Raw genomic sequence first — 25,238 nt, forward strand, 5'->3', positions numbered from 1 at the left:
TTAAAATGATCTTTAAAAATGGAATAGAATTTCGTCTTCCCAGAATGGTTTGAAAATGCTTCTATCTTATGATTAACTCAATAACACTTCAAAATGCTTTCCCTTTCTGTGTGTGGCTCTTAAGATAATCATTAATCATGGAAGCAGTTGTTTTCTGATACTATTATCAGAGGAAGGATATATGTAATTTTGTCCCTACAAGCTACCTTATGGAAATTAGAATTCAGACTTCATCAGAAATAGAAAATGCAAAACAATATAACAATGGAGCTCATTTAGCTTAAGTTTATTATGATGCAGCTAAGACATTGTTCATTAATTGATGGAAACTTAAAATCAATTGCAGTCAATTTTTATTAAATAGTCAATCTACTAATTAGTCTAGGGATTTTTTTCTCTTTAACAATACAAAAATATGACATCTTTGAAAAAATATTGCCAGAAAAGTATTTTGGTTGATATTTTTCCCTCAGGATCATATGAAGTTTTCAGTTAAGAAAAATGAAAAGAACTTGAAAGATGGGAATGACGCATATGGGTTGTAAAGTGAAGGAGAAAGAGGTCAAGAGGACATGATTTTGTAAAAGCATAGTAAGATTAAGTAACCCCAAGGAAATGAATACATGTTTCCAACCATCCATTTTCTTATTTTCTATCAGACCACCCCTTATATAGTAATATTAGAATAACTGATGGTCAAAAGAGTCGACTTTTTATCTATGCTTAGGGATTCAAGATTGGCTTTATCCTCTTAGAATCAAGATAAGAAAGAAAGAATAGTTAAGAAGACAGTTAAAAGGGCAAAACATATTCTCACCTAATGCCTTCAGTCTGATTTCTACCACATAGATTCTTAGAATCTACTCAAGCTAAAGAGTAAATCTAGTTCATGTTGTTTTTCTACATCTTGAAAGGAAAATGAAATTGTGTTTCACAGCAGGTGGCATTTGATGAGCACAAGGCTGGGAAAGAATGGTCATTATACTTTTTTTTGCTACTTCAGTCATCAAAATTCACAATCTTGGCTCAGATTCTGTTGCTAAAATGTTACATACATACTTTTTTAAGGCCTAGGATTCCAATAGAAATTTCTGCTGTGGCAACTCCCTCCACCAATTCAGATCAATAATTTGTAACTTAGAGTCTTAGAGAGTTGCTAGGAGCTCTGTAAAACTAAATCACTTTCCCATGGTTATACAACTAGCATGCATCAGAGGCCAACTTCAAATTAAAAAGTCTCAGTTTATTCACTTATAAAATGAGGGAATTGGACTAAATGATATCTAAGTTCTCTATCAGTTCTAGCACCCATGATCTTAGAAACTGTGAAATGTATGATTGGAAACTGTAGGATTAGTGGGCTATTGATGTGTTGAGAATGAGGGATAACAGAAGGACTGGGTCAGCATGGCATTGGTACACATGCAATGTCAAAAGACTAAAAGCAGACACCTAGACTATTAGTTAAATCCTCTAAAGAGTGTTTATGAGAAAGAAAATGATCAAAAATCATGCTGCATCTGCTTAGATTGTGATCTATTTTGGTCATTGATGAGTAACTCATTGATGAGATTATAGATCCAAAAAGGTAGAGAAGTACTATTTATTTCACAATGTAATTGTAATGAAATAACTCTATACATTCAAAAGGTCTCAGTGAATGTTATTTTTTACTATCATCATTACCACATGGAACAAATTATATCTTTGTTGCAACTTAAAAGATTTTGCATGCACATGTGGTGTTGTATGTAAAATGTTTTGCAAACCTCAAAGCATATAAATGGTAGCTATATCTATGATAACTTGGGAACATCATCCTTATCATCATCATCACCAAGGTAAGCCCTACTCAAAAACCCTTAAGTCTTGGCAGACACAAAAGAAGCCTAAGCGCTGGGTCAATATTAACATAGGGCATTGACAACAAATAAAATATAAGAAGAGAGACAAAAGAAAGACAAATTGCATTAGTGCAGAGAAAGCTTACTTTTGGACTTACAACCATTTATCTATGACACTGTGAATATGGTGACATAGTAGATGCTAGAAACCAGTATATAGTGCATTTGTCAGTAGTCAGTATCAGACAAAGGAGAGATCAGAGACTAAATCTAGCATTCATTTACCTGAGGAAGGAATAGAAACCAGCCAAGATGAGTGGGGGACTAGGGTATTGAGTGGCACAACTGTCTGCACAATGGCCATTTTGGAGGCCAGGAGGGAATGAACACTCTTATTCAAGATTTGAGTAATTTAATATCTGTATCACTGGGACATTTGCTAGCTCCTGATGGCAACATCTGATGAAGAGATTTGAGTATAAGCACCTGAACTTTATCATGGAGTTCCTGGGTATGGGGTCATGTCTCTTAGATGGATTAAAGCCAAACTTGATCTGGAAGAAGTGATGGACATGTAATCTGTATTGTAGTTAGGTATATCTTTTTCTTTCTTTTTTTAATTTTTATACACATAATTAAACAGTATAATTACATCATGCTATGTGACCAGTGCCATTATGTCATGCTCATGTAATGGGATTCCACTGAAAGTCAAAAGAAGAAGATAGTGCTTCTTCTAGTGGGTCATGGCATGAACCTTAAAAATCTGATTGGTAATGTGCTTCTATATAGATTACACACCTAGACCAATGTCAGCCTGAATGGGAACTAGAAATAGCCAATTAACTGAGAATGACTGAGAATTTGGTGTTTGTCTTGAGTACCCTCTGGGGTGAAGTAGATCATGTAAATTAGTGGGATGAATATATTTTCAACAGAATATGTAAAGTGTCCAGCAGTGACCCCAATAGCAAAATATAACTATATTATAAAAATTATTATGGAGAATCCTTTTATTTTTAAAAATTGAAGCAGTTGGGAAAGTTCTACTTTTCATTGAGGTTTTTCATTGGAAAAGTAGCTGCTAAGCATTGTAACTTTCATAGCATTTCATAGTAAAAGATATAATGCTAGCCTGTAATAAAATATGTCATAAAATGATGAATCCTATTTTTCTTCAGAAAAACTTAACCAATTTATTACACTTAAGATAAAAAATAAATGTAAAGTAATAGTAAAATGAAAAAATGGTGATATGGAAAGGGACAAAGAACAAAATAGAAAAGTCTACTTTATTTCTACTTTATTAAAAGTTAATGTCTTTGTGTAGTCCTTATTTTATAGATTTGATTTTTGGGGAGCTTGCTGATAGATATTAAGTTTAAAATTAAAATCTGGTGAGTTTCAAAATGATTTTTTTCATTATATTGAATAAAGTGCTGTGATTGGAAACAAACATTAATATAACACCAATAGAGAGGGAGATTCTGTGAATCAATATGAACTTACTTCTACTTCACATAAGCAAAAAAAAAAAAGGTAAACTCACTGAATTTTCATTTGTTGCCCATGGCAATTATTCCATAAATAGGATATGGGAGGAAAATTGAGTTTTATCCTGCGATTATTTTAATGACAAATTTAATTTAATTGCCACAATCTAAACTTGCCAACTTTGTAGTAAGAAAATTGGGGAAATGTAGCCAAGGAATTTCTGAGAAAATTATTAAATTAAGTTCAGTAATACAATAAAACAATAACAGAATAACCTCATAGCAGAGCCAAAGGAGGAATTGTCATAAAACTTCATGGTTTTCCTTCTATGCCCAAAAGGAACCAACTCATTTTAGAGGAGCCTATTTCCTATGGAGAAAATCCTTGAGTGTGATATTTCACAGCCATTGACTTAAATGGAAATCTTAGATGCCAACTAGGAATGGTTCTCAGAGAGTTGACTATTATCGATCCACTTCATGCCCTTCAGTACTTTGTAGAAAGAGTTCCATCTCACCTCTAATTAGAAACAATCTGGTTAGTATGATTAAGAACAGAGAAAAAGAGAGACTTTTGTTCTCTTTTCCAGATTAGCACAATGTAATTCACTTAGGCATGACTTGGGAAGAAACAATCTGGAGAAGTGCATAACTTCTGTCAATTTAAAGGGTTTGAGGTTAGGTTGAGGTTGTATGTAAATGAAGTATTTTACTTAGCCTCGGAATTTTCTACTGAGAGGGTTGGATTAGCAAGACCTTGATTCAAACTAAGACATTTTTGAAAGCCCATAATGTAGTTTTCTCATCAATTGCTCAGGATTGATTTGATTCTGGGCTCTTCTATCTTGCAGGTGAATCTTGGGCAGTGATTAAGGCCAGTTTCCATAAGCCTTTTTGCCTAATGTGCAGTGGTATGGGGTACAAAAACAGGTAACTTGATGGCTGGGAGAAATAAGTTTCAGTGAAAAAATATTTGATTGTAGTTCACTTACGTCATCCTTTTCCAGATGGAAGGAAATACTCAAGAGACCTCTAAATTAATATACAGAAGAAATTCTGAAATGAATTCGGCAAGTGTGGCAATGTGTTAAATTACCTTAAGATTCGATTTTAAATATGCTAATTTAAATATTACATGTTGGAATTATTTCTTGTCATGTGTTTGAATTTGTTCCCTAATAAATCTAAAGAAATTTGTAAGTCACTATGCAAATGGCTAAAATTTTTAAGGTGAGTTAGTCTTGGTAACGGCACATACTGATTAACAGGAAACCTCAAGATTCCAATTAAATCCAGAAAGTATGCAAAAAGAATCCTTTATATTTTGTGTGAGCTATTGTCTCAGAAGCAAAGGCTTTTTAATAATAGGATCCAATATGTATTCCTTTGAGCAATTGAAATATCAACATGCCTATATTGATTTTTAAACAATTTCTTTATTCTCCAGCAAAATCAATTATAGAATGTCCATAAAGTGCAGGCTAAGCCAGATCACTGAAACAGAAAGTCTTTTTAAATGTACACAGTCCAAGAAGCACAATATCTAAAATGTTTACAGTGTAGAATACTATTAAAATTGCATGACCTACTAAGTAAAAGGAAGAGGTGACTAAACAGCAAGCTGAGTTACTGATGTATTTGCATAAGCTATTTAAGGACACTACGTAACATTTAGGTAAAAGTGTATATTAGCTATCACTTAGATATTCAAATAAATACGTACTTATCAAAAATACAGATATTTTTAACATAGCAACTTTTATGAATTACATAACCCTGTCACAAGAACATTCAATGATACAATAGTAGAGAGTCCAGAGGAAGGGTACCTATACATAAAGATAGCTTTAACAAACTCCTGAGGAGAGAAGAATAGCTACTATCAGGGCCAGTCTCAGTGGGAAGAAAAGTGGTAGGGACAAGGAATGGTCCATATCCTTGTTGGATATGGACCAAGCTCCTCAAGACTCAAACTTATATATCATTTGAGATGAAAAACTAGTACAATATCAATAGGAGACTGCGCTGTTACCTATAGGACCAGTTACATTATGGTATTTTCTAAATTATCTGTTAAGAAGTGAATAATATGATAATTGGGAAGAAGAAATCAGGGGCAGGGAAGGAAGGAACTTAACCCTAATAGTACCATTCCAGTAAGAGGCTAAAAAAACAGGGAGAGGGGTTGGGACACTACTAGTCCAAATCTCTCTAGGTTATTCTAGAGAGCTCTTTGATCCTCCTAGATTCAACAATAACCCAAATCCTCAGTCAAAATTCACAAATATCAAGCTACACTTGGCATGAATTAACATGAGTAAATGCCAATAAAGATAGAAATGATGGCCAGGCATTATGATGTATGCCTAAAATCCCTGCTACTGGGGAGGCTGAGGCTGATTGATAACTGGAGCTCTGTGGATCAGAGCTACAGTAGGGCAATAGCCAATTGAATGACCACACTAAACCAGACACTAGAAGAATAAACCCTTGGGAGCAAGGGTCCCAATAGGCTACCTAAAGTGGGGCAAGGTAGACCACATCAAAAACAAATAAGGTCAAAGTTTCCATGGTTAACACCCAGAACAGGCCATTGATGGGTTACTATATACATCCAGCTTGAGGAAGAGAAAGAAAAGGGGGAGGAGGAGATGGAGGAGAAGGAAGAGAACAAGAAGAGACAAGGGAGGAATGGAGGAGGAAGAAGTGGAGAAAGGAGGGAAACAGGAAAGGGAGGAGAAGGAGAAGAATAATAATGATAACCATAGAGGTCAAATAACACAACACATAAAGAACAGAATTATCTCCAACCATTCAGGCAAACGTTAGGCAAAAGTGTAATAAATCTTTAGATAATTTTAGCTTTTATAATTAAAATGCAAAACACTTTTCTTGAAAATTTCTACTTAAAATGGTTTTAAAATCAATTTATTGAAGAAATACCATGGTATAGTGGATAGAATGCTGGTGATAGGTTCACTATTACCTGATTTCAAATCTTACCTTAGGCACTTAATAGTTGTGCCAACATAGGCAAATGAAATAATTTAGACCCTTTTCTTCTCTGTCTATGAAATAGGGGTCATTTTATGGAAAGGTAGTTTTTGAAGGTATAAAACAATGAAATTCGTCTTACACATTAGAAGTATAATCATTGTCCAGTGGTATTATACTAGAAAGTCCTTGTGTTAGACTTTGTCTGTTATCTTAGAGTCAGCCCAAGTTCTGAGGGGAAGCATAGTATAGCAGAAAGAGCTCTAGCTCTACAGTTAGTGGGGTTGTATTCAAATTCTACCTCTTATTACTTAGGTGACTTTAGATAATTGATCAACTAGCATTGATTAATTGTTTATTATGTGTCCTGGGTTAAGTGCTCTGAATAAGAAAAAAGGAAGGAATGAAAAGAAAGATAGAATGAAAGGAAGGAAAAAAATACTCTATCTGTCCTAGAAGAGCTTACATTCTAATATAAAAGACAATATAAATAAAAATATATACAAGATAATGTTGAATAAATTACTTTAGAGAAGATGTCAGTAGCAGCTGGGAGGACTGGGAGATACCAACTTGTGGAAGTGGTGCTTAAGTTTCGTCTTAAAGGAAGTCAGATATTCTCATAATCAGAATTTAGGAGAAAGAATATTCTAGTCATGGAGAACTCTCAGTACAAAGTCTTGGGATGGGAGATAGTATGTGTTGTTAAACAAAAGAAAGTAATTAATTATGAATTGTAGAGTACATGGAGGGGAAGTAGAATGTAAGAAGATTTGATACAAGAACAGGTTGTTACAAGATTTAAATTCCAAACAGAGGAAATTTATGTTTGATCTTAAAGGTAATAGATAACTATTAGAGTTTATTGAAAAAGAAATTACATGGTTTTTACATGCTTTCTAAAGTAATAGTGAAATTCAGAAAAGGGGAGGATTTTGTCTAAAACATAATGATTTTTTGTGGCTGTGTTGAGTTTGAGATGCCTACAGGACATCCAACCTAAAATGTCCAATAGACAGCTGATACAAGACTTGACTTAATTAATAATTAAATTTGTGAGAGTTGATGAGATCAAGGGAAGTATATAGAGAAAAGAGAAGAGGACCGAGGAGAAAGCCTTGAAAGATACTTCCTTCCAGTGAAGGAGCAAGCAGACATGTTTGAGGACCAAGAGAGAACAGTCACAAAAATTCAAAGAGGAGAGAGTATTCAAGAGAAGCAGGTGATCATCAGTGTCAAATGCTGCTGAGATGTCAAGAAAGTTAAGAGTGGAGAAGAGGTCATTGGATTTAAGAAATCATTTTGGTAACTTTGGAGAAAGCAATTTGTTGAATGATTAGATTAGGAGCCAGACTGCAGAGAGTTTAGAAGATATTTGGAGAGGAGGAAATGATCCTGCACAAATTGTTCAAGGAATTTAGCTGAAGATGGGAGAAGAGATATGGGCTGATTGCTTATATTCATGTCAGGATCTAATGATTTTTTTTTTATGTTGGAGAAGACTTGGGAACGTTTGTAGGAATCTAATTAGCCAATCTCTAATTAAGAGTAGAGGATATCTGCTGAGAAGACCAAAAAGGGAAATATGTAGAGGTACCTTAGCTTTAGCAAGCAGACTAGAGTGAAGAAAGATATAGTGGGCAACAAGGTGAGGGGTGTATGCAATTATGACATGAGAAGGAAAAGAGCAGAGAAAGTTTTTGCTCAGTAGTCTCAACTTGATTTTGGCGAATCATGAAAAAAGTCCTTAGCAGAAAGGTTGGGGAAAGAGGATTTTTGGATGCCTGAGGAGAGAGGAGGTCTGTAACAGCTGTTGTGGTGAGTGCAATAAGGAATCAATTAAGAAGGAGGAGTGTGAGGCAAGTCCTAACCTCTCTGGGCCTGAGTTTCCTCATTTGTAAAATGAGGAGGTTGAGATAGATGGTGTCTAAGAATACTTCCAGCTCTAGATACACAAAAGATGATCCCCATAATCATCAGTTTGGTCCATGTCTGCTGAATTTTTCAGGCAAAGTAACTCTTAATGGCTATCTACAAAGTTCAAGACGTTGTGAGCTACATTGGTATAGGCAGTGCCCATACCAATGAAATCCCAGATTCCTTAAGTATTGGAAAAAAAAAAAATATATATATATATATATATACACATATACACATTTTCCTGCTTTTTCTGGTTTGTTAAAGTTCTCAACAAAAAGATCATGTTATATACTGAGAGATAAGCTTGGATTTATTCAGTTCACAGAAATTCACATCTTCAGCACTTCAAAGCCAGATATCTTTACCCTTCTCAGGGTGTCCTCAGACTTCTCCCCATGAGTACAGCATCTATGGTAGGCATATTGCTTTCCTGGTCTTTAGATTTTGAGTTCCACAGGACCAAGGACTGTCTTTTGCCTTTCTTTGTATCCCTAGGGCTAACCATAGTGTTTGACACATAGTAGATGCTACTAATAAATATTTCTTGACTGAATGATTGATTTTCTGTACCTGCCCCTTTGCACAGCTCAACTGACTGTAGATGACATTTTCTTGATTATCAAGGTTCACTTTCTTCATTGACTCTTTTCAGAACTCTCTCACTTTTCAAATGCTATGAAAATGTGGTTAATCCTTCAGCCAACAAGGATTAGATACCCCATAATCACACAAACTTAAATGAAGATCTTCATATTTGTGGAAGGCTGTAAAAAGAAAAAGAGTTGTCACACTTTTTTTTCCCTGAGTGGGAAAATCCTAGTTTCACACTCTTTAATGTTTGCAAATAAGTTACCCAGGATGACCATGCAAGTCGGAAATAGGCTTTCCTCCACACCTTTATGAAAATATTTTGAAAATAGAAAGCCTTCTATATAGTCTGAAAAATACAAATGATAATCAGCAAAGAGTAATCCATCAATCAAAATAGTCAGTAGAAGAAATGTTCTCTTTTTTAATACTAGTGCATTTAAGATGAGTAAATTAAATGGACTATTTAAATAGAATAGGGGAAAATGAAATGAAAATGGAAGCACATACATCATTTAGATGAAGGGCGATATTTAATTGGCTAAAGTAGCACTAATGTAAATCAAAACAAAGAAAAGTTTGAGGGTTTATTGCTAAATGTAGGATTCTTAAGATAACCAAATACATGAGTTTTGATGGAGACTGTTGTTTTTTTCTTCTACTTTCTCTGTCTTGCAGATTCATTTTACATGTTTTTGACAGGCTATTATGAATAAAACATAAAGTTGAAGTTTTGATTCAAAACCCACAGTATAAACTTTCAATCAGAAGGTTCATGAAGAGCATGCAATCCCTTTGGCACCTTCCTTAGCAGAGATAAGGCAAGTCTTTCCCATAACCCTGTTGTCTATGATAATGAAGCATGCTGTTCTTTGTAGGCAGTGTGGTTAGTTTCTCATTTGAGTTAAGCTAATGAGGGAAACTTTCTCTTGACCTACTGTTCAAAAGATCTGCTCCTGGGGAGATAGAAGACTAAGCTACAATTTAGGTTGGAACTTGAAATACCTATATACAAATTCCTTGGGAGACACAATAGGCTACCAAGGCCACCAACAGTGGCCTGAAATTTCTCTACACCATTTATTTTCCAGCAGAGTAAACTACAGTTAAGATGAGAATTAACCTTCTTGATCTCTGGGTGTTCTCATATTGCAATGTGAATCTATATCCATTCAGGAAAAAAAAAGATCAATGACTATGTCTCATGATTTTTAGTATAACTATAATAGCTATGTCATTTAAATCACTAGTAATTTTTTTTCTCTGAAATCTTGCAACATATGTCATCAGAACTTCTCGTTTAGCACTTGTGCACTACCAGCTATAGTTAATAATTTTTTTTTATGTACTAGAGCTAGTATATTTGTTGTTCAATCATTCTGGTTATGTCCAACTCTTCATGACCCCAGGACCTCTGTCCATGGGATTTTCTTGGCAAAGATACTGGAGTGGTTTGCCATTTCTTTCTCCACTGACAAATGGAGGCTAAGTGACTTGCCCAATGGTACATAGCTAGCAAGTTTCTGATGCTAGATTTAAATTCAGATCTTCCTGACTCCAAGCCCACTGCTCTGTCCACTGTGCCACATAGCTGCCCTACTAGAGCTAGTATATGAACAATAAATACATGCTATCTCCTCTGATATAATGTAAGTTCCTTGAGGGTAGGGGCTCTTTCATTTTATATTTGCATTCCAAGTGCCTCTCATTGAGTCTGATACAAAATGGGCACTTAACATTTGTCAGTTGATTGATTGTATCTATCCTAACTCCATAAAAAGTAAACTTCTTGTGGCATGGACCAAGCCATGCTTTTGTGTACTGCTCACAGTGACTTGCATGTGACACACTCTCATTTTTCCCATATCCCTCCAGGTATGTTACTATGTCCATCACTCAATTTCATAGTACTTCATACTCTGCTTATTTACTTAAAAATCCTATTTGTAGTATCTTTATGTGTAAGACATAAGACCTCTAGTACTTGAGAAATGTTTTGAGACTAACAATCTTATATTATGCATTTACAGCACAATGGGTAGGAAAATGCAATTTACATAGTAGAAAAATCAATAAATATTTGTTGAATGACTAGACTACTTTTTCTTTCCATTTCAAAGGACTAATGAACATTCAGAAATTCATGGGATGTGACAAGCACATGCATAAGTATGTTGCTAAGTAAAGTGAAATGGGGGCAAAGGAAAGATCTCTAGACTAAGAGAGTGAGGAAGATTTTGGAAGGTAGAGAGCATTTTCAGCTGATGGGATCAGGACAGTTTCACAAAGAAAATTCTGCCACAAGTAAAAAATAATTTTTTAGTTACATTTTTTACTACATTGAACAGGAATATGATACAAAGGAAATGTTGACAGAAGCAGCAGTTCATCAGAATGATATAAGTATAATTTGGTTAATTATCACTTCATTATTTCAGGGAGCCATGATTTCATTGGTGTGGGCACTATTTATACCATTAGATATCATAACCTGACACTCCTCTCCCCCCAATTCCCACTACTAGGCCTTACTTAATAATTGGCCTTTTAGAATATCTATGACTAAAATAATCCATCTTACAGGTTCCTGCTTTCTGGTACTTTGTCATTCATACCCTAGTTAGGCTGGTTTTCAGACAAGATTATCACTTTTTAGCCTAATCTCAAATCCTTTCCAGCTTGTTAAAACATACTGAATTTATATTCTCCTTGTATAGGAGAATATAACTTATGTAGTTTCTAAGAACCCAGCATCACCTCCATGTCATGATGGGGCATCAGAATAGGACTTTAGTGATAACTGCACAATTATTATGTGCAAATATCCTATATATGATAGACATAAATTATGCTTATGAGTGCATTGTTTGAAAGAACACAAATTAGACCACATGTATGGAGCATTTGTACAAATATTTTCTAATTTTTGTTGTTTGAACTTCTGATTTCATTTATATGAGGAACTCCCTCCTCAGATGCCAATCAGTAAGCCATCTGAAATGATTGTCTTACAAAATTATCTGGAGTGCTGATAAAATCTCAAGTCTTATATGCCTCATGGCCCTTTCTATTTTTCATAGCCTTTTCTTCAATGACAGATGTTCTTAGCCTCTTCTTAGCTTAAATTGTCTGCTGAATCCTATGGACTCTTTCTCAGAATAATGTTTTTAAATGCATAAAACCAAATGATAGGACAACTAAGGAACCTAATCAGATTGAAACATTTATCAAAATTTATTTAAATCAAGTTTTTTTTTAATTAAGAATCTCTGTTTTATAGTGGTTATAGAAGCATGGAATGTTAGTAGTAAGAGGCAACTTAGAGGCTATTTACAGATGGTTAGAGTAAGGAAACTTAAACTGAACAAGATAGGTAACTTGACCAAAGTCATATAAATAGCATTTTTAATATGCTGTTCAGGAAGTTCCAAACCATAGGCCAGAATATCAAAACACTCTGATCTATTTACGGTCTTTTCAAGGGGAAAAGTTTCATTAACGCAAAACTACAGTATAAATGAGATTCTATTACAATATCAAATTAAAAATGGTAACTCACTAAAACAATTTCTTTTAGAATGTCTCTCCAGAATAGAAATTTTAATCAAATAGGATGCTACCATCTCAACTGTCTGAAGAAACAAATGGAGACTGAGAATCCTTCTGAGATCCTGAATCTACTTAGAGAGCTTCAAAGATATTTGATGGGAAATTTCATGATCAAATATATGCTTTTAAAATTACTCAAAAAATTTAACAAATTATGTGGAAAAGAGGTAAATTTGAAATATGGTCTATATCATTTCAATTTTAACTTGCTTCCTTTGTTGTTGATGTTGTTCAGTCATTTGGTTGTCAGACTCTTTGTGACCCCATAGACCATAGTATAACAGGCCTTTCTATCCTTTGCTCTCTCTTGAAATCTGTCCAAGTTCACATTCATTGTTTTCATAAGATTATCCATTCATCTCATCCTCTACCACGCCCTTTTCCTTTTGCCTTCAATCTTTCCCAATCTTTCCCAGAATCAGGTTGTTCCCAAAGAGTCTTTTCTCATTATGTAGCCAAAGTATTTAAGCTTCAGCCTTAGTATTTGATCTTGTAGTGAATAACCTGAATTAATTTCCTTCAGTACTGACAAATTTGTTATCTTTCCTATCCAAGAGACTCCCAAAAGTCTTCTCAAGCACCACAATTCAAAAGCACTGATTCTGCAGCACTTGGCTTTCTTTATACTCTGACTCTAACAGCCATACATTGCTACTGTAAAAAAATACATAAACATAACTTTCACTATACAGATCTTTATTAGCAAGGTAATGTCTCCATTTTTTAGTATGCTGTTCAGATTTTCCATAGCTTTCCTTCAAAGGGAACAAGAATCTTTTAATTTCATTGCTGTAATCATCATCTGTAGTGATTTTTGAGCCCAACAATATAAAATCTAACACTGATTCCATTTCTTCTCCCTCTATTTTCCAGGAAATTATGGGACCAGTTGCCAAGATCTTAAGAGGTTTTTTTTTTTAATGTTAAGCTTATATAGAAATCAAATTGATTATATAGTTTGCTGCTAAAAGTGAAGAAGTTCAAAAGTCAGTTAAAGCAAGACATGGAGCTGATTGTGGTTCAGATTATGAGCTTCTCATTGCAAAATTCAGACTTAAATTGAAGAAAGTGGCAAAATCCATCAGACTACATGAGTTTGACCTAAACAACATCCCCTATTAATGTGAAGAGAAAGTAATGAAGAGACTTAAGGGATTAAATCTGGTAGACAGAGTGCCTGAAGAACTATGAACAGAGGTTCAAAATATTGTACAGGAAGAAGCAACAAAAATATTCCAAAGAAAAAGGGGAGCAATAAAGCCTAATGGCTGTCTGATAAGGCTTTACAAATAGCTAAGAAAAGAAGGAAAATGAAAGGTAAAGAAGGAGTGGAAAATCGTATTCAACTGAATGCAGAATTACAGAGAATAGGAAGGAGAGATAAGAAAGTTTTCTTAGATGAGTAATGCAAAGAAATAGAAGAAAACAATAGAATGGGAAAGACAGGATATCTCTTCAAAATTAGAACTATCAAGGGAAGATTTTATGTAAAAATGGGCATGATAAAAGACAAAAATGTCATGATTTAACAGAAGCAGGAGAGATTAAGGAGAGATGGCAAGAATACACAAAAGAACTATACAATATTTTTCAAAGAAATTTCACCTCACCACTGATAATCATGATAATATGGTTACTGATCTTGAGATAGACACCTTGGAAAATGAAGTCAAGTGGGCCTTAGGTAGCATTAGTAACAATTAGGCTAGTGGAGGTGATGGAATTCCCCTATTTTGTTGCTATTTACTTGATTGGTTGTTTTAGATGCTTCTTTTATTGGATGTCTCCCCTACACCACATAAAGGTAGCCGGTTGCAATGGATAGAGCACTGAACTTTGATCTGAATATCTGCCGTTCATTTCTGTGTATGTATATTTGTAATTAGTCTTCTCTTCCATTTCCCCCCCCATTAGTTAGGTTTGTCACTGGTTTCAAGTTTTTGTATTCTGTTGACTCTTTCTGTTGGCAAACTGTAAATTCTGCTTTCAGAATTCTTTTATACCATTTGGAAATATCCTACTGTTGTTCTATGTTCTATTGGAAATGCACAGGGTCCTCAGCAGCTGTTGACTCATTTTCCTATCTTGCAATACCTATTCATAGGTGTTTGGATTCATTTAGCCAATCAGGAGACTGTATTCTCTTCTATTATTATCTTCCCAGTCTATATGTTTGTTTATCTTAAAAAATAAATCATTCTTTAATTCAATGATTTAACTGAGTGTTCTACAAAATGAGAATTTTGATAATTTTTTCTCCTCTCCCACAGACTTTATATTATATTGTTCACTTTATGACTCTTTTCTCTTTAATTTTGGTTTCACTGGGAGCCATCCTTTAACACTCTCTCAGTTTTCTCCCAAACTGGTCAATTCATATTTCACTACACTTGCTGTCTTCTCCAAGTGAGTTTTGAGAGAACAGAACTAAGCTGGATGTCAGTCCACTTTTCCTTAGGCTCTGTGAAGTGCCACACACAGAGGCATTCTGCTCCAGCTCTCCATGTTCTTTAGTTTTCTACTTGAATACTGTTGCAACACAGACTGCTGCTAAACTATAGTCTCAGTCAAAAGAAACTCCAGCCTTTTAATTTTCCATGATAATGGGGTGGATGTGGGGTTGAGTGGAGTTAGTTGCAAGGCTATGGATCAGCTCATGCAACCTTGTTCAAATATGGGGCCCAGTGTGCTTGGAGTGTTGAATTAAATGATGATGATGATAATAATGATTATGATGATGATGATGATGACAATGATGATAATGATGATGATGATGGGATTTTCCTTCCCACCTGTAAGTATTTAAGTAGTTCCTCCATAAGATTCTTGTTGACTTAGAACATGGGGACAGCTGAAATTGCCTTAATTGCCATGTGTAATTCCTATTTTTGGAAAATTTTGACATATCATGAACATTGGAGAAAGTGTCTAGTCCTCCATGCTGTTGGCCACAGGAATTATGAGACACATCTTTATAGTTACACAATTGACTGAAAGGTACAAATCCTACAAAATTTCAATGTGCTTATAATTTGTTGGCTATTAGAAAAAGTATTTGATTTGTTAAAGCAACATTTCACCATGAAGACAGTCTTCCAATAAGGTGCTTCCCAAACTTATGGTAAAATTATAAGTCTTTATAAAAAATAACAACAGAGATAAAATGATTTTGACCCTCTGGCCATTAATATTAAATGAAGATATAAAACAGAGATAAGTGGGTTTGGAAAACATTTTCTCTTGTCATCAAGAATGTCTAGCATAATCCAAAGAAAAGAAATATTCAATATAGATAATGAGACTTACCAAAAATACTGTTTTTGTGGATGAATTGTGCTGATTACAACAAATACCGGGAATATAACAGAGCCTCCTAAATGAAAATCATAATCACTCAAAACTTTTGTCTACTATTCACAGAGGTTGGGGAAATTGTTAAAGAATGTCTATTGTCCAGAAAACAATATGCAATAAAATGGCCAGCCCATAGTATTAGTCCATTGGTGTATATATATTGGACAGAAATTACAGTTGAACAATCAAGTGGGCACATTATTGAATAGGAAGAATAGAACAAATTATAGTGCATTTAAAACATTATTCAGTCATTTTGATGATCCTAAAATTTTCTCTAAAATGAAGACTCAGCTTTTAAATATCATATTCTACTGGTAACATATATTTGTATATGATGTAATATTATAATATATTCCCCTCCATGACATATGAGTATTGCTTCTTCTTTAGTAATTTATTTAACCCTCCTTAAATGCTTTACTTTCACATCCTATTTCACCAATACAGTGTTGTGACGTAGGTTAAATGATACTGTATATGTATCCCAGTATATGTAGTGTTGGGAACTAGAGGCAATTGAGCTGTTATTTATCATCAAAATTATCCCTACATTAAATGCAGTGATCTTTGGAATCCAGGATGAATGAGCATTGGGTTCCACTTGTATTTGCAGGATTTAGTTTTATTTCAAATAAATTCTTTGACAAAGTGTTTGAATAACCTAAAATGCTTTTCTAATGACTATGCTTTCTTGGACTTTCTTACTTAAATCCAACAAGGTCAAATGAGTTCTTTTTTTTTTTAAACTTTGATGGGAACTATGAAATTAGTATTTTCCACTTTAAAAAAAACACAATCTTAGCTATACTTCACAAATATCATAGAACCTTGTATATTTTGCATAATAATAAGGGATTAGCCAAATATCCTGGTCCCACTTCCTCTGACCTCTTTGGAATCTGAGCATTTACTATATCAGACACTTTATAAAACTTAGATTTATTAAACAAATGTATTTTTCTCTTTCTATTGCTTATTGCTATTACTTGTCTTCCTATTTCAACCTCCTCTCTTCATCTTTCTAAAGTAATCATCTAAAGGTGGTTTGGGGAGGATAAACTATAAACTTTTTGAGCACCCTCTCAAGCATCTGTATAAGATCTCAGGTAAATTTGTCAGTTGATTTATAATGTTAAAAAGACATTTAGGGGGCAAAATCTATAATAAACTGTTCTGTGTTTGATAGAAAATCCTTAAAGGGGTTAGAAAGGAAAACATTCTTTCATGCTACTCACAACAATTTATATAACATTTTTATAACATTATATATATATACATATATATATATATATATATAAACATTATAATATTTTTAACTACCTCAATTGTTTCATAATCATGTAGTCATTATTAATACATTTTGATAATCCCTTGACAACTAGAGGAAATTTCTTAAAAATAACTTCAATAAAGCATTTTAAAAGCATACTAGAAGCAGGAAAATATGTCAGCTTAGCAAACCACTTTTTATGAATTGAAAAGATACTTAAAGCATCAATGGGTATGTTTTCCCAGAAGATTTGAGAGATTTACTTCATGCAAAAAAAAAAGCATTCACCTGGGGATCTTTGATGATTAAACATACTATGCAGTTAGTTACTAGATTAGAACAAGACTGTTTAATGACATGTTGGGAGTGTCTAGCAAAAATCAAGCTTGATTTTCCACTGAAGTTGGTTGAGAAACTACAGAACAACTAGTGGAAGGGTAAATTATTAGGGAATATGTTTTTAAAAGATATTGCACATTATCAGCTCTGAAGAACAGAGACACACAGTGCTTTGTAGCCACCTATCACCAGTGTTTTATAGTTGAAGAAATAGAAATCCACTCTGGTTATATGCTAGGTTTTTTTTTTCCTTTTTACCCTGGATTGGAGACCAGTCCTGTCTCTACTTCCAAATCTGACTCTCTTTACATGATGACTCCAAGGATGAGTCACCATTTTAAATGGACTGAAACAGTTTTAAGCCTAATGAAAGGAAATGACATATTTTAGCATCTCAACTAGACACCAAGTTAAATAATTCAAGTAAATTCAGAGCTACTTAAAAATTAGGGCTAAGAAATTTTTAATCATAAAATGTTAAAAGTGCATTTTATTTTATTGCTTTTTAAAGTTTTTGTTGTTGTTAATTCAGAACTAATGTTGAATAATACATAGGGATAGACTTGGAGTCATGAAGACCAGTGTTCAATTCTACTTCTAACATTCGTATGGATACTGACTAATGTATGAACTGGAGAAGTAAGTTGCTTTTATATAATTCAAGGTTTGTGCATTGTTAGAGGGAGGTCCTTATATTGATGAATTCATAGATCTTTTATATATTTTTGTTTAAAAACATCAATAAATAGAAACAGTGGTATTTTATATTCTATCAGTTACAAGTTTTGTTACTATGAAGATATCCTTTGTATAAAACTGATCTCCTATTCCCTTCTTTTGTTTTCTTCAAGGATATTGTAAAATCAATTCTCACAAATATATAATAGAAATGAGAAAATATGAGCTAAGGAAAATACTTACTAGTGTCTTCTCAGTCATCTTTCATTCTATTTTTTTTTCTTTTTCTTTTGGTCTTTTTTTTTTCTGATAGTACTAGTACCATAATATTTTTCAGGGTGAAATTATTTATCCAATATAACTGCTTGCAAGTGGTATAACCAGAATTTGAACATAGATTTCAGTGGATTTTAAAATTTTATATTTTGGGGTTTTTTTTTTCTCCTGGATTCCTCCCATACATTCTCAATCTCCCTCTCAAAGATCCATTTAGTATAACAAATATTAAAAAAGAAAAAAAAAGAGAAACAAGAGAAACACTTTCAATATATCAAAAAATCCTACATTATATGCAATGTTCAGTACCCATGTCCCCAACCCTGCCTCTTGAGAGGAGTATGGGGAAATATGTGTTCATATCTCTTCTTTGGGGCTGCACTTGTTCTTTTTTAAAAATAAATTTTATTGATATCTTGTTTATACATTGTATAAATTTCCCTAAGCTTCCACTTCTATCCTTACGAGACAGCTATCCCAAATAACAAATGAATTTTTTTTCAAGAAAAAGAACAAGAAAAAAAAATAACAGATCAGTATATATGTGCAATATTCCACACCTGTGTACCTACCACAGCACCTCTGCAGCAGAAGAAAATGTCTGTTCATATCCCTTCTGTGGGCCATGTTTGTCATTATAATTTTGCAACATTTGTTTTTCATGTTTAGTGGATCTTCTTTTAATTTATTATAATCATTGCAGTGTATTGTTTTACTGGCTCTGCTAGCTTCACTTTGCATAAGTTCACATAAGTCTTTCTATGTTTCTCTGCATTCATCATAATTGTCATAATATTTTATAATATGATATTCTGTTACATTTATGTAGTAGCATTTGTTTTTACCATTTCTCAATTGATAGATGTCAACTTGGTTGCTATAAATATTTTCATCTATATGAAGCCTTACTCTTACCATTTACTTCATTTACTTTCTTGGGGTATATGCCTCGCAGTAGAATCTGTGGGTCAAAAGGCATGGATATTTTAGCCATTTTATTCTCCTAAATCACATTTACTTTCCTGAAGGGTATACAGATTCAGAACTTTAATAACAATGTATTTGTGCATCAATTTTTCCATAACTCCTCTAATATTGATTACTCTCACTTTTTTCCTCCTCTTTAACAGTTTGGTGGGTATGAGATGAAACCTCAAAGTTCTTTGATTTACATTTCTCTTACTATTAATGATTTGAAGCATTTTAAATGATTGTTAATAGTTTGAAATTCTTTTAAGAACTACCTGATAATATCTTTTGACCATTTATCCATTGACAAATGGTTTTTGGCTTCATTTATTGCTCTTAGCATCATGAAAGATCCCTCCTCTGAGAAATTTGATGTGTCTTGTTTTTCTTTCTAAGTCTTCTTCTCTACTCATCGTAGATGCATTAATATCATTTGTACAAAAGCTTAGCAATTTCATGTAATGAAAATTGTATATTTTAGCTTTTGTGATTGACATTATAAATGTCTTGGTTAATAATATATCACCAACCAAGAGCTATTAAAATACACACTCTGCTCCCCTTCTAATTTTTTTTTTCCTTTCAAATTCAGGGTGAGAATTCATTTTGATTTATTGTTATTCCCTCTCTGAGACAATTCTGATGACAGTAAGATTCACTCATTCCCCCCCATCTCCCCCATCTTCACCTACACTGTAAATGTTTTTTATTGACTCTTTTATATGAGATAATTTACCCCATTCTAGCTCTCCCTTTCCCTTCCTCCCAGTACATTCCTCTCTTACACTTTAATTTTATTTTTTTTAGACATCATTCCGTCATATTCAATTGACACCTGTGCCCTCTTCTATATATACACTCATTCTAACTGTTCTAATAAGAAAGTTCTTATAAGTTACAATATCATCTTCCCATTTAGAAAAGTCCCTTATCATTTCCCTTTCCTGTTTACCTTTTTATGCTTCTCTTGAGTCCTGTATTTGAAAGTCAAATTTTCCATTCAACTCTGATCTTTTTATCAGGAATGCTTGAAAGGCCTCTATCTCATTGAATATCCATTTTTTTCCCTTAAAGGATTATACTCAGTTTTGCTGGGTAGGTAAATCTTGGTTGTAATCCTAGCTCCTTTGCCCTCCAGAATATCATATCCCAAGGCCTCTAATCTTTTAATGTAGAAGCTGCTAAATCTTGTGTGCTTCTAATTATGGCTCCATAATATCTGAGTTGTCTCTTTTTGGCTGCTTGCAATATTTTCTCTTTAACCTGGGAACTCTAGAATTTGGCTAAAATATTCCTGTGAGTTTTCATTTTGGGATCTCTTTCAAGAGGTGATTGGTGGATTCATTCCATTTCTTTTTGCTCTCTTGCTCTAGGATATCAGAATAATTTTTCTTGCTAATTTTTTGAAACATGATGTCTAGACTTTTTTTTTTATTGCAACTTTCAAGTAGTCCAATAATTTTCAAATTATCTCTCCTGGATCTGTTTTCCAGGTCACTTGCTTTTCCATATTGTCTTCTATTTATTTATTTTTTATTTTGGTTTTGTTTTATTGTTTCTTGATTTCTCAAAAGTCATTAGCTTCCATTTTCTCAATTCTAATATTTAAGGAATTATTTTCTTCAGTGAGCTTTTGTACCTCCTTTTCCAGTTGACCAATTCTACTTTTTAAGAAATTGTCTTCTTCAGTGAATTTTTGTGCTTCTTTTTCCATTTGGCATATTCTGCTTTTTAAGAATTCTTTTCCTCATTGTCTCTGTGCACTTCTTTTACCATTTGGCCTAGTCTGTTTTTAAGGTGTTATTTTCTTTAGGTGTGTGTGTGTGTGTGTGTGTGTGTGTGTTTGTGTGTTTGTGTCCTTCACCAAGATATTGACTCATTTTTCATGATTTTCTTGCATTGTTCTCATTTCTCTTCTATGGCTTGGGACTAATTCATTTTTTTTCTTGGAGGCTTTGGATGTAGGTTTAACCTTGTTTTCTTTTCAGCATGTGTTTTGAGCTTCCTCATCACCATAACTTTCTATGGTTGGTTGGAATTTTTTTCCTTGTTTGCTCCTTTCCCTAGCATATTACTTAACTCCTTGTTAAAGTATGCCTCTGCTTCTAGGGTAGAGGTGTTAACTACTCTTTTGGCCTATGCTTTGGTCTGTGAATGACCACAAGCATTCTTTTCTGCCCTGGAACTGTGAGTGGGGTCCCCACTCCACTTTGGCTTCAAGTTCTGGTGTGCTATTGCTCATCCTTGCCCTAAGCCTGCCACCCAATGTGCAATCCAGATCAGTGTATGGGCAAAGCAACAGAGTCCAGCCTCAGTGCTAGCAAAGAGACCCCTGTAATCTCCTTCTGACCAGTTGCTTAACCCCCTTACCATCTATGGGCTGAGAGCTCCTGAAGTATTTGTTGCTGCTGCTGCTGATTCACTCACTCCCAAGGCCTACTCCTAGTTTGCTGGGGCTGGGGCTGTGCTGGTGTGGCCTGAGCTTGACTGTGCTCCACTCTCACCCAGTTGTATCAGATCTTTGATGTCCCCCTAAATTCTCCTAGAAATTCCCTGTAGGAGCAGTGAAGCAGCTTACTACCTTGGCAAGAAAGGTCTATCTCACTGGGGTGGGAGGAGAGCAAGGTTAAAGAGTGGCAATAGGAGTCAGCCTCATAGCAAGGGGACTGAAGCAAGGCTCCAAGCTTGGGGCAATTCACCAGCCAGGTCCCACCCTCTTGCAAGTCAGCAGACCCCTAGGCAAGTGAGCAGCATAGCAAGGACCCATCCCAGCAATACCACCCCAGGACAAGACAATAGCCAGGCCTTGACCCCATTACTGACAAGTGGTGAAGCCCCACCTCATGGCTTAGCAACAGCAAGAACCTGCCCCTAGGACTTACAGCAAAGAGACCTTGTTTCCACAGCAACCCAGCAGCAAGGCCAAAACTCTGGAGCAGGCAGCAGCTAAACCTCACATCTAGGACAGGCCAACAGTGAGACCCCACCCCCCAAATACAAACCAGAAGGGAAGCTTACCCTTAAGAGAAACCAAGCAGATAAGTCTTGAAGCCCAGTGAAAGCCAGCAGCAAGGCCTAGAACCCCAGCACAAAAAACTTGGCACAGTGCAGGACCAGAGCCTAACACACATAAAAATATCAAGTCACAAAAAAAAGAGCAACTTCCCCCCCCAAAAAAAAATAGAGCTTGGCTAGAGAAAATTACTATAGTGCCAGGGAGGATCAATGCATAAACTTGAGGACAATAGTGTCAAAATCACTACATGTGATGGCTCAAAGAAAAATATAATTTGGTCTCAGGCCTGAAAAGAATACTTGGAAGGGCATAAAAAGGATTTTAAGAAGCAAAGTAGAGAAGTAGAAGAAAAAATGGGAAAAGAAATGAGGATAATACAAGAGAATCATGGGAAAAAAAGCCAATAGCATAGGAAAAGCAATACAAAAACTTACCGAGGAAAAAAACTCCATAAAGCATACAATTGGACAAATGGAAAAGGAAGAACAAAAATTCACTAAAGAAAATAATTCCTTAAAATTAGAAGGGTACAAACAGAAACTAATGACTTTTTGAGTCATCAAGATAAAATAAAACAAAATCAAGAAAAGTTTTTAAAAAATAGAAGAAAACACGACATTTTTCATTGGAAAAAGACTTACCTAGAAAATAGATCCAGGAGAGATAAGAATTATTGGACTACCTGAAAGCCATGACAAAAACAACAACAACAACAACTGGACAACATCTTTCAAGAAATTATCAAGAAAACTGCCCTGATATATTAAAACCAAATGGCAAAAGAGAAATTGAAAGAATCCACCAATCACTGACAGAAAGAGATTCCAAAATGAAAACTCTCAGGAACATTATAACCAAATTCCAGAGCTCACAGATCAAGGAGAAAATATTGCAAGCATTTGAAAAGAAGCAATTCAAATATCATGGAACTACAGTCAAGATTATGCAGAATTTGGAAGCTTCTACATTAAAGAACTAGAGGACTTAGAATATGACATAGCAGAAGGCAAAGGAGTTAGGATTACAACCAAGAATCAACTATCCAGAAAAATTAAATGTAATCTTTCACTTGGAAAATAAACATTTAATGAAATAGAGGACTTTCAAGCATTTCTAATTAAAAGACCAGAGCTGAATAAAAAAAAATTTATCTTCAAATATAAGGCTCAAAGGAAATATAAAAAGGTAAAAAAGTAACAAGAAAAAGAAAATATAAGAAATTCAATAAGGTTAAACTGTTTCTGTTTCTATATGGCAAGAAAACATTTGTAACTCTTAACAATTTTATTACTATACGACCAATTGAAAAGAGAGTATGTACATAGATGTTATAGATATGAAATGAATTTGATGGAATGATACCCCTCCCAAACCAAAAGAAAATAAATAGGGGAGAAAGAAAATTGCACTTGGAAGTAGAAGGAGGGGGGGGGGAAATTGAATGAGGTAAATCATCCCACATAAAAGAGGCATGAAAGAGCTATTATAATGCAGGGGAAGATGGAGGTGGGGTGGGCAAAACTTAAACCCTACTGACATCAAAATAGACTCAAAGAGGGAATAACATTCACACACAATTGGATATAGAAATCTTGCTTTCCTTTTAAGGAAATAAAAAGGGATGTGGATAATAGAAGGGAGACTGATAGGGAGAGTATATTTAGGAAGGTGGTGATAATAAGTAAAACACTTGTGAGGAAGGAAAGGGTAGGATGTAAGAGAGAGGGAATGATAAACAAGTGGAAAAATAACATAGAGGGAAAGATACAATTTATTATTATAACTATAAATGTGAATGGGATGAACTCACCCATAAAACAGAAGTGGATAGCAGAATGGATTAAAAAAACAGAATCCTACAATATGTTTTTTACAAGGGGCAGCTAGGTGGTGCAGTGAAAAGAGCTCTGGCCTTGGAGTCAGGAGGACCTGACTCAAATCCAGCCTCAGACACTTAACACTTACTAGCTGTGTGACCCTGGGCAAGTCACTTAACCCCAAAAGCCTCACCAAAAAGAAAAAAAATTGAAGCACAGACAAACAAAGTAAAGGTAAGTGACTAGAGCAGAATCTCTCATGCTTCAGCTAAAGCAAAGAAAGGAGGGGTTGCAATCATGATCTCAGACAAAGCAAAAGCAAAAAAAGATGTAATTAAAAGAGATAAAAAAGGAAATCATATCTTGCTAAAAGGTACAATAGACAATGAAGTCATTTCAATCCTATACATATATATATACCACATAGTATAGGATCTAAATTTTTGAAGGAGCAGTTGAAGAGTTACAGGAGAAAAGAGATAATAAAACTATATTAGTGGGGGACCTCAAGTTTCCCCTCTCAGAACTAGATAAATCTAACCAAAAAATTAACAAGGAAGAAGTTAAAGAGGTGAATAAAATTCTGGAAAAGTTAGATACGATAGATCTCTGGATAAAAGTAAATGGGAATCAAAAAGAATATACAATTTCTCAGCAGCACATGGCACCTACACAAAAAAAAAACCATGTATTAGGACATAAAAACCTCAAAACCAAATGAAGAAAAGCAGAAATTGTAGACATCCTTTTCAAAGGATAATGCAATAAAATTATTTAGAATAATGGACAATGGAAAGAGTGATTAAATTAATTAGAAATTAAATATCTAATCTTAAAAATACAAATGGGTCAAAAGACAAATCATAGAAACAATAAATAATTTCATTTAAGAAAATGGCAACAATGAGACAACAAACTAAAATTTATGAGGTACAGCCAAAGCAATGCTTGGGGGAAAATGCATATCTTTAATTGCTTATATCAATGCAACAGAAAGAAAAGAAAATCAAAGAATTTGGCATGCAATGAAAAAAAAACTAGAAAAAGAATAAATTAAAAATTCCCAAT

The 25,238-nt window shown here is 34.3% G+C and overlaps 1 pseudogene; it reads left to right on the plus strand.

The window, feature by feature from the left end:
* The window catches only part of LOC110214991 (interferon-induced protein with tetratricopeptide repeats 5 pseudogene), a 155,071-nt pseudogene that overhangs the window by 127,654 nt on the left and 2,179 nt on the right, over positions 1-25,238 (plus strand).

This window comes from Phascolarctos cinereus, unplaced genomic scaffold, assembly GCF_003287225.1.
Source record: "Phascolarctos cinereus isolate Bilbo 61053 unplaced genomic scaffold, phaCin_HiC Scaffold_726;HRSCAF=1367, whole genome shotgun sequence".
NCBI classification, from domain to species: Eukaryota; Metazoa; Chordata; class Mammalia; order Diprotodontia; family Phascolarctidae; genus Phascolarctos; species Phascolarctos cinereus.